The sequence below is a fragment of the Saccostrea cucullata genome, unplaced genomic scaffold, assembly GCF_032062105.1.
Source record: "Saccostrea cucullata isolate Sc308-1 unplaced genomic scaffold, CSIRO_AGI_Scuc_v1 ctg6578, whole genome shotgun sequence".
Classification (NCBI taxonomy): domain Eukaryota; kingdom Metazoa; phylum Mollusca; class Bivalvia; order Ostreida; family Ostreidae; genus Saccostrea; species Saccostrea cuccullata.
The window spans coordinates 12,171-18,394 of NW_026931293.1; the positions used below are offsets into that span (position 1 = coordinate 12,171).

Sequence of the window (6,224 nt, forward strand, 5' to 3'; positions counted from 1 at the left end):
TTTCGTTACTTCTAACTAAAATACTGACAGTAGTGGAAAAAAACTTCAAGAGTACTGTACAACTATATATTCAAGAAGTGGTATGAGTCAGATGTGGATACTTAAAAATTCTAAAGAACTTTTGGACAATTTGAAATCACAAGACTTTACAAAAATCAACAGTTTAAAAACTTACCACTTTTCAACTTTATACACAACAATCCCCCATGACAAATTAAAATCCAGGCTTTTTGATATCATTGACAGCTGCTTCTTCAACAAAAATGGAACTCGTAAATTTACTTACCTCGTCATTGGTCATTTGAAAAATTATTTTGTTAAAACAGATTCTGATTGCACACATAAGTACTCTGAAGTTGAGATCAAGAGGATGCTTGAGTTTCTGATTGACAATATCTTTGTGGTTTTTGGAGATCAGGTATTCCAACAATCTATTGGAATTCCCATGGGAACAAATTGCGCTCCGTTATTAGCAGGATTATTTTTATATTCATATGAAGCAGAATTTATGCAAAATCTTATGCATGAAAAGAGGAAAACGTTCGCTGTGGTCTTTAACTCGACATTTAGATATATCGACGACGTATTGTCAATTAATAATAATAATTACCATTCCTACGTCGACACGATATATCCTGGTGAGCTTGAGATAAAAGATACCACAGAGTCCGACACTTCTGCTTCATACTTGGATATTTTACTTGAAAAAACACTAATGGTAATCTAACAACCAAGCTATATGATAAACGTGATGACTTTAACTTTTCTATCGTCAACTTCCCTTACTTATGCAGCAATATATCTTCATCACCTGCATACGGAGTATATATATCTCAGTTGATTCGATACGCAAGAGCATGCTCTACGTATGAACAATTTTTTAAAGAGGGTACATCATTGACAAGCAAGTTGATGAAACAAGAATATCAACAGTCTCGTTTAAAGTAATCATTTCGTAAATTCTATGGTCGATACAATGACATTGTCAGCAAATACAATTTATCATTGAATGAAATGCTGACTGACGTTTTTCATACCAATTGTTAGTCCATAATTTATACACTGAATTGACCACGGATTTTTTCATTTATTTCCTGATTATGACAACGAGCACACGGCGGGTGTGACCGGTCGGCAGGGGATGCTCACTCCTCCATGGCACCTGATCCAGCCTCCGATGGTTCTGAGGTCCGTGTTTGTTCTGCTCTTATTTTGTTTGTTGTTTTATGGACGTTGAGATTGAATACTGTTCGTCATTTCCATATCCTTCTTACAGCATTGACCCATGCAGGTGGGGAGTTACCAAATTCAACAGCAGCTTGGGAGCTCTAAATGTACCTCCTGTTCACCACAAAATGGTTGCCAACAGACAGACAAAGGTTGGTCTGGTAAAAGAAGCTCTTGCGAAGAACTCGGCAAAACAAAGATTAGAGAAAGAGAGCTTATTTATTAGAGGTCAGTAGAGGGTTTATGGGTTTTTATTTTAAAAAATAAGGAATCAAACACATGCACCAGATTTAAAAAAATTCCAGTAACATGGATTTCAAATGTTGATATGCATGCATGTATAAATTACATAATTAGTTAATACTTATTCTTATGCAATTGTTAAGTAAAGCAATTTTTGATTGATTAGTGCGCTGATGTTTGAAGCAGTAAAACGAGCATTAACGAGAGTGAATGCTTTTCATTGTGACATCATAATAGAGCGACAAAAAACAATGCCCCATGACGTATTTTATGTCTTGAAACTCAATACAATTCGTAAACAACAACAAACAGGATGCATAGATTGCATTAGAAATGGAATAACTATCTTCTATTTTGGTATTTGCGACCGTTAATGCTTATTTAGCGGTTGCAAACATCCGTACAACGGGCTCTGCTTACGCATCGCAGGTAAAACTCAGTTTGCGACTATTAAAACAGCATTAATGGTTGCAAATACCAAATTAGAAGATATTCATTCTCTCATTTTATATGTATGCAATTTTAGGTTTTTATACATGAACCTTCATTTTCCATTAATCATGGTCAATGTAATGGAATTTCAATGTTTTTAGCCTTTTCTTGATTTGATTTTGTACAGATAGACTCATTTTATAATTAAAAATCTTCTATAAAATAATTTTTCTACACATTAAGTATTAAATTGAATTAAGGAATGAATTAAATAGCTACCCATTTTATACAGTGTAAACTGCTCCAACCCAGTTTATACCGTATAAAATCGGTAGCTATTAAATTCATTGCTAACAATTTAATTGGCATTCATTTGATGAAAGAAAGAAAGATGATTGTTCTAACAAAATGACTTCAATTTTTACAAAATTTGAACGAAACGTCAGGCGGATTGATACGTTTTTGATGCAAGTCATTGTGACGTACACAAACCATTTTATACAATATAAAGTAATTTTCTTATCCAATCAAATACAGCGTTACAACCAGAATTAAATTATTCATCAATGAAGTAATTACTTGACTTTATATTGTCCTCGGAATTTGCAAGAATTTCTTGTGCATGAATGTACTTTGTTCAAAAAGTTAACATAGCAGGAAAACAATTTTTTTGAAAATTGTTGGTTATAATACATCATATTTTAAATGGGAAATTGGATGGTGAGAGCTAGGTTTATGCTTCGGTCGATGCTGGCTGGTAGTGGAAAATGGTATAACACTTTATCTGGTAGGTATATTTACATATAGTTACATAAATAACTATGAAGGAAGCAAGTCTTTTTAAATTTGTTTTATAGCATATGTTCCTATAACATTTTTCAAAGAATTAAATCTGGAACAAACAACATTGTTTATTAAGGGCTTCTTTTGTCCCCGTGAATTTCTGAAAAATTAGAATTGCTCAGTTATGGTTGAAAATGTGTCAAATTTTACTCAAGCCCTTGGTGACTGCATATCAATTAAAATAGATGTAATTTTCTCTCTAGTCCACATATTATGTTGTCATGAATTGCATCCATTTCTTAAAATTTTAAATTTTTTCTTTAAAAATGGCCAAAAATATAAGTTATGTTTTGAATACTTTACAAATCTCCCAACCTCTGATCTAAAACGAAGATACTTTATAATGAAAACACTGTTTCAGAAGATTCGGATTCATGAAATAGTGTTGAGATAACAGGGTTGGTTCATATTTTAATCATTAGATGAAGATGATCAAATTCACTGTTTGTTATCTTTATCTTGTCATTATTGTAATTTAGGACATTCAACCTTAATTGGAGCAAAGACTGGAAAAGTGCTATATCGTATCGTATTTGTGCACATAATGCGAAGGAAAATCTAGCAGCAAGGCCACACATTTGTCATAAAAATTGGGAAGTTAAATGATTGATATCTATTGTTAATTTATATGACAAAGCAACAAAACTTTTCATTTCACCTAAGAGGCCCTACAAAAATTTTAAGTTTATCTGTATATTTTTTTTGTTAGCTTCTAAAATAAACTGTGCCAATTTCAATCAAATTGCCACAAAGTACTCACTGTATGGGGGAAAATAATTTGTGTTGTTAAAAATTTGCTATCTTCACGGTAGTATTAAATCTGTGAATCCAAAACAACAGTAAATAAGTTTTCAATAACCTCAATGCATTATTTGAATTTTTTAGGAAAAAAACTGTGATAGAATGATCTAAGTTTTACATTGATATATAAAGGCAGAAATCCTAACATGACTCATGTGAGCCTTATAGCCCATGGACCCCACAGTAACATCTGATCCCAAATATTGCTTCAACTTCAATTCAATTTATACTATAACATAAGTTTACATTTGACCTTAAAAAATACTGTACATGCACATAAGGCCATAATTAAAATATTGTTGGTTTGGCGTTGTCGACTCAGTCTTAATATTTGGCTCGGTAGGTAGGGAAAATATTTATTTTTTCAAATTTAGAAACGCTGTTAGTATTCGAGCGTCATGGGTTTTTGATATTTTTTTCAACAACTGCTGTCCTAATTGATTCCCAATTGTTATTTATTTTCAAATCCAATTTGTTTTAAAACTTTAATATACATGGTATAAGTAAAGTCGCCGACATTGAATTGGCATCAAGTCGTTTTCATATACATGACTGCTAGATTCATCCAGCAAATCATTTACAGTTAATCAGACATGACATTGTTCCTTGAAGTTTCTATTTGAACTGGTATAACTGATTCGATTCTTCAGTATATTATTACCATTTTAAGACACACATATACTGCGGAGAATCTTGGCATCAACTTCTGTTATACCGAGTTTACATTACCGCTTTCCACAGCCATGCCTTGGATTTGTGATACGCATTATCAACATCACAGGGACGCTTTTAGAAGAAAACTGTTCAATCAATTAAGTGTTTACATGGTTCTTTCTTATTTTGTATTTTACTCAAACGTACAGACACCTAAATCCGGATAAATATGACAAAAAAAATTAAGATACGTAAAAGCCACTATTATATGAAGCTCAGTTTTTTTTAGGTACACATGCAATAATTTTTTAACATTTTTAGACACATATGTAAGCCTCAAACATTTGATTAACAAAATCTTTGTTAATTTTAGGAAGTTCCAAAGCCATGGAACAGGATATGGTAGTTGTAGTGATGAAGAAAGTGAAAGGAAGTGGTGTGAGAGTTGCAACCATTATTGGCGATGATGATGCAGATACCATATCACGTCTACGACATGAGGTTGACCCAAACATAGAAAAACAGTCATACAGAAACTATGTCTAAAAAATATTGCGAATCATTTGTACGGTTTGCAAAAGGTACACCACTTAAGTTATAAAATACATTCAAAAGTGTTGGAACGATATGGTTGCTCAAAATGTTGGCTATGAGGAAGGGATTTTCCCTGGTCTTGATGCCATGTATAAACATCCGTTTGCGGATCATTCTTCATGTGAAGCTTGTTGTATCCATCGCAAAAATCCCAATACCCTAAGGAAAGTGTCTTTTTGACTTGTTAGATCCTTTTACTAGATATAAAGGCATCAGCAAGAAACTAGCTCACTTGGGGTCAACGCAAGCTAATGAGTCACTTAACATGACCATTGCCTCCAAAGCTCCCAAGCGATGCCATTTCAGTGGTTCAGCGAGTCTGTAGTATTGGGTTGCTGCAGGAGAAGCACAAAAGAACATTGGACACTCTTTTGTAGCCAAGGTAACAAAATCTTTTCAGGAAGATTGTTTATAAATATCATTTTTGTCAAAACTTTGTCATTTCTGCATGTAATTTAACAACATAAGTTCAGTCTTTGGCATTGGCTTACATGACTTTACACACATCTTGTGAATTTAAACTAAATTTACAACAGCTATTAAGTACCTTTCCAGATTTCCCTCCTTTCTATTAATTTCTTGTTTTTGTAGTTTAAGTCATGTCTTTTATTATCTAATGTTATTACAGATTAACATGAGAGCAGGCTTATCTGGCACCATAACTCATTAAATTAGCTGTTCTGAGAAATTTACAGCACCGAAAGCGAAAAGCCATTGCCAACACTGTGAAGGCAAAAAGAAGGAGAATGAATCTGAAATCCCAGAGGTAATTTGATGTAACATTCTCAATTAGAATACATTAAGGTAATCAATTACATCTTTATAAATTTCACTTTCATTAAAGTACACAATGACCTTGAAATAGTCACGACACACCCTTTACCCAAGATGCACAAATTAGCCAAATTTGATAGTGCTAGGTCTTATTCATAACACAAGCATATAAAAATGTTGAAATGTTTTTTTTTTATTTCTGGAATTTGATAATTGCCAAGTCAATTTAAAATTTTGAGGATTTATAAAGAAGTTTTAGGTTCCAATCAAACTTTTAAGGAACCATGGTTACTAAATTTGTCACCAATTTCTTATAGCCTTGTACCACACTTGATGTTAAGTCTATATTAAGTATACACTTATCTAATGATTACGAGGTAAACAGTTATTATGTTGTCCCGAGGTAGTGGGGAAGACCTGGAAAACTGTTGCCCGAGGCGAAATACCGAGGGCAACATTTTTCCAAGTCTTCCCCACTAGTGAGGGACAACAGTTTGGCTGTTTCACCGAGTAGTCATTGAATAAGTGTTTTATTACCTAACCTACTATATAATTAATTAAACTGGAATAAAACACAAAAACAATCAATAAAGAGTTTTGACAACTGTTTATTCACATAATTGTCTATGAATTAGCCCCCTTGGAGATCCGGGTTA

At 33.0% G+C, this 6,224-nt stretch overlaps 1 pseudogene; it reads left to right on the forward strand.

Annotated features, from left to right (window-relative positions):
• Positions 1-4,587: 4,587 nt before the first annotated feature.
• On the forward strand, positions 4,588-5,569 carry LOC134232101 (uncharacterized; annotated as a pseudogene).
• The last annotated feature ends 655 nt before the right edge of the window (positions 5,570-6,224 follow it).